Consider the following 5001-nt stretch of genomic DNA (forward strand, 5'->3'; position numbering starts at 1 on the left):
TCTTTCTTTCTTTCTTTCTTTCTTTCTTTCTTTCTTTCTTTCTTTCTTTCTTTCTTTCTTTCTTTCTTTCCCTCTTTTCTTTTCTTCTTTCTTCCCTCCCTCCCTTCCTTCCTTTTATTTTCCCCTCCCCTCCCCTCCCCTCCCTTCCCTTCCCTTCCCTTTCTTTTTCTTCCCTTCCCTTTTCTTTTTCTTCCTTTCTTTCTTTTTTTCCACCCAGGCTGGAGTGCAGTGGTATAGTCTTGGCTCAGTGCAGCCTCTGCCTCCCAGTTTGAAGTAATTCACCTGCCTCAGCCTCCTGAGCAGCTGGGATTACAGGTGCACACCACCATGCCCAGCCAGTTTTTTTGTATTTGTAGTAGAGATGGGGTTTCACCATATAGGCCAGGCTGGTTTTGAACCGTGGCCTCAAGTGATCCGCCCACCTCGGCCCTGCAAAGTGCTGGGATTGAAGCTTTGAGCCACCAGGCCCGGCCAAGTCCTCCTTCTGTGAGGATAGGAGATAATTACTAGCTCTCTGATGGGGCACATGTACACAACTTTGGTGGGGAGTGTGGGGGTTGTTTTTGGAGTGTCATACCAACCGTTTCTGAATTGTCTTTCTCTACTCTTTCTCCGTTTTTACCTCTCCAGTACATTCACAGCCTCTGGCTGCTTGAGTCCCCATCACCTGGAGGCTCAAGTCCAGCTACTTTCACTTCACATTCACTACACTCTTTGCTTTTGCAGAGAGGGAATCCAATTATCTGTACCCTGTCTTCCAACTCCATGTCTTTTCTCCCTCTCTTCAAATCGGCACAGAGAAGGGAATTGGGCATGGGATAATAAGCAAGTCTAACACACAAGCAGTGGTCCAACTGAGAGGTGAGATACCAGTCTTCCCTTCTTACTAATCTTTTAGATGAACTCTCGCTTGATTTGGACTCTGAGCAACAGCACTATTCAGCTACATTAAGTCAGTGAAGCGAACTCTGATGATTTCCTCATAATGGGGACAGGAGAAGGCACTTCTGGATGAGGAGGAACTAAGGAAGGTAAAGATGTTTAAGTTACGGAGGTGGAGTTGGCTCTCATTTGTTTAAGTCTGTCTTCCAAATATAAAATACTTGATAGATGCCTTTGTTCTTAGCCTTGGGTTCTAATTGCCAGCCCCTGGGCAATGGGGAAAGTGCTACCTGAGATCTCATTATATATATTTTACCAGTCTTGCCTAGTAGGTTTATTCCTCCTAGCTACAGTGAAGTTCATTCCACTACAGCTGCTGTTGTAACCCTTTTAAACAGGTTATATCATTCCCTTAGTCAAAATACTGTAGTGACTTTCTAAAACAGTAAAAGCAAAAAACAAACCCAAAGTCCTTATTAAACCTTGGAAGGTCCTAGATGATCTGACAGCAGGTTAAGTTTTTGATCACATGTTCCTATCTCAGAGCTTTGCTATCACTCTGCCATCTGCCTCTGTATGTGGTATTCTAAAACTCCAGAAAGTAGACTCACTTCATTTCATTCTTCATTTAAATAATACTGCTTCCTTAGTGTTCTCTGAATACACTTAAAATAGTATATTTGTTCTCTTCCGATCACTTGCTTTATTTTTGGTTTATACACTAATTTTCATACATTACATTGTATATTTAATAGTTTATTATATCACTTAAATTAACATGATTCTCAAGAGGACAGGACATTGACTTCTTTGTTCACCACTTTACCCAGTGCCTAAAATAGTCCTTGACCCATAGGAAACAATGGATTTTTTGTTGTTGAGTGAATAAAGGAATCAATGAATTCTAGCTATTAGATTCAATCTTTAGAAAATATATTTAACTTATCCTTCATTATTTACTCTTCCAGTGTTCCACATAGTGTAATTTTATTTTTTATCACTTTTATTATTTCTAACTGTATATTCACATTATCATCACCCCAGCTGAATCATCCATACCTATAATTCATTTTCTATGCTGTTAGAATTATTTCTTACACAATATTTACTTAAATGCCACTGTTGAGGTTAAACATTCAAAGATTCCTTAACATAATTGGTCCTGTGCCTATTCTCCTTCTCTTCATGGTTCTTAACATGGACTCTATTCCACTCACATCCTTTTCATTGCAGTATTCTGAATGCTAAACTATGCTTCTCTTTACTTCTGTGCCTTTTTACATAAAACCTACTGCTATGTATATATTTTTTTATTGTGTGAACACATAAATGTAACTTCTATGAGAAGAGTAGAAAACACTGTTTACATTTGAAGTAGTTAAGAACCACCTGTATAGTTGTTGTATGCTATTGTTTTATATGTATTAGCAAGTCTTTTTCCTCACTGAGTATCTTTAGGATTTGTTAAGAATTTACTTGTCATTTTATAAATGAGTATTTAAGTCACCACAATCTTGAGGAGCATGCACCGTTTTGTAATACTGTTTTGTAATATTGTGAATTATTTTAAAGGTGAGGATAATCTTTTCTTTTGGAGGATATGTATGTATGAATGGTTATTATATCTTTATATCTACAGAAAATACCTAAAAGGAGTAGAGAAAATGATTCATACAAACAAAAGTATTATGTGCATTACTTTTAAAAAAATGTGATCCCCTGCTAGATTCTTCAAATTTAGATTTTTTGTTTGTATACTGTTATATAAATAAAAGACTGATAAATGAAATGACATTATTTATATAAAAATTAAAGCAAAATGTTTACTATATCTGACTCCATTCCAAGTAAGTACAATGTGTGAGAAGGGACCAGTGTGTCTTTTTGAGAAATGCAGACTCCAGAGGTATGTGGCAGGATTCTAAAACTTATACTTAACATTTTTATTTTGAAAATAATGCAGAAATGTATAGTTTGTGATATTGATCTATTTTAGAAGACATGGCTAAATAAAAAAATAATATTATGAAATTATGTAGCAGTAAACAAAGGTGGAATCCCATAGTTACTTGAGGTAGCTCTTTTGAACAATTATTGCTATTACTGGTAATAATAGGCCAGGTATTATATCATGTGTCTGATATGCATTATTTCATTTTGTAGTTGGAATATCCATTCAAGTTACTATTATCCATTTTACATAAGAAGAAACAGCTGCTCATTTACACATTTAATTTAGAAGGATTACTTCTGCTTGTTCAGTTGGGTTTCTTGAGTATAATTTATCAAAGTTTCTTAAACTACATGAGAGGTTACAGAGCCCTTTAAAACCTAACAAAATCTTATGGCCCATTTCCCCTGAAAATGTGTGTATGGACTCACATATTTTATTTTACTATGCAGTTTCCTAGAAATCCTAGAAATCTTAAATTTCGTTTGTGGACTCTAGATTGGGAATCTCTGTTCTATGTCTTTTAAAATAAAGAGCCACATCTTGTCACTTAAGGAAAATAATTTACATATTTACACTATGCTTTATTATAGAAAGAATTTAAGAAAGCTGAAAGAAAATTGTCAGCTATCTCTCTAACTCCACTGAGTATATGCCAAAGTAAATAAATTCTATTTAATTAGCAAGTGAGATTCAGAAAAGTTTGACATATGGTATGCTAATGGTCAGGTTTTTTGGACTTTGGCACAAAGCGTCCTCAGTCTGTTTCAGAAAGAAACCTAGGTGCGAATATTTTGAATAACGTAAAGTTACCTCTTCAGAGTAGTATATACATAGTAGCTGTGCCTCAAGCTAGGAGATGAGATAGTACCTTACAGCCTTGTGATTCAGTGATATTTCTCAGAGAATAATTACTGAATTTGATTTTCTGATTCCATCAAAGATAAATTATGTGGACAGGTTGTTGTAGTAAAAGCAGAATGTGGTAATAATTTTCTGTACTAATGAACTAAAGTGATCTTAAACTTGGTTGACTCATTGTTTATATGGGCTAAGGATGAAGACTGTTTAGGGTCTATCTTAATTTGATTTTGGAGAAGAAAAGTTGTATTTTTATAAGACATCAGTTGAGGACTAATTTCATAAAATTATTTTTAAAATATAAAGTAATTTGGAATTTCAGAATAGCTTTTAAAATCCGTTTTAGATATTTTAATGTACTTGTGCTTCAGTTTTGATATCTTACTTATTTTGTTTTTTTCCCCTTGAATTCTCATCGGAACCAAAAACATTAATTAGCTGAGCAGAATAAAGAATCTTGTTGTATATGTTGGCCTGGTTTTAGGTAAATTTCTGTAGAAATAATGTTATAAATCAATATAAGTATTTGGGTTTTATTTTTTAACATACACATATGTTTTAACATTTGGTTTATAGTTATGTTGTGAATTGAGTAAGTGTATTTCTGCCTTTCCTGCAATCATTCTGAGCATTCAATTTTTAAATGAATGATAGCCCATCTGCGTAGGTCTCTTGTGACTGAGTAATGTATTCTGTTTTGCTGTGGCAAAGTTTTCAGACAGCCACTTTGTTCTTATATATTTTCATTTTCTATAGTACTTTTCATCCCTGTATATATGTACAGGAGTCACTTCACCCACCACCGAATTGCAGCCACTTCTGAGGTGGAACGCAGCAACTGTTTAACAGCGCACTTTCCCCTAGGTGCTGACAGCTGCAGAAGAAATTGTACATGATGCTGTACAGAAGGTATTTCTCCACTGTGCCATCTGCAGAGTGAAACTGACTAGGAGTACTACATAGACTGTAAGTTTCTTGTGTACCTGCCCTAGACTGGAAAACCCAATAAGAGAAAATAAAAAATAACTGGGAAACATCATCTAAAAATGTATTGAGGTCAGTTAAACTTAGTGCTGCTCTCCCTGGCTCTAAATTTTATTTTAAGATCATCTGATTGGTATGAAATTAAATAACAAATAGATGGATGCACTCCTTTTTATTCTAAAAGCAAATGAAACTAAAATGCTTTTATCAATATTCTTCACTTTGAATGGAACTTAATCATATTGTTTTTAAATATTTTTAAGTAACCAAATCAATGTTATAAAATTTCAGAGCCATGTTGTTAAAAAAAAAAAAAAAAAAAA

General features: G+C 34.6%; 1 protein-coding gene across 5 annotated transcripts in view; it reads left to right on the top strand.

Annotated features, from left to right (window-relative positions):
- Window positions 1-5001, top strand: part of NOVA1 (NOVA alternative splicing regulator 1) — a 154435-nt gene that overhangs the window by 41907 nt on the left and 107527 nt on the right. For 2 of the 5 annotated variants that reach the window (XM_017895906.1, XM_017895905.1), the window contains one exon: window positions 4559-4660. The exons of 2 other annotated variants lie outside the window; for them this stretch is intronic. The gene's annotated coding sequence lies outside the window, so the exon portion shown is untranslated. Of the gene's footprint in view, window positions 1-898; window positions 1032-4558; window positions 4661-5001 lie in introns of all 5 variants that reach the window. One more of the 5 variants, XM_017895904.1, reaches the window with a different exon arrangement.

This window comes from Rhinopithecus bieti, unplaced genomic scaffold (genome assembly GCF_001698545.2).
Source record: "Rhinopithecus bieti isolate Rb0 unplaced genomic scaffold, ASM169854v2 scaffold_21703, whole genome shotgun sequence".
NCBI lineage: Eukaryota > Metazoa > Chordata > Mammalia > Primates > Cercopithecidae > Rhinopithecus > Rhinopithecus bieti.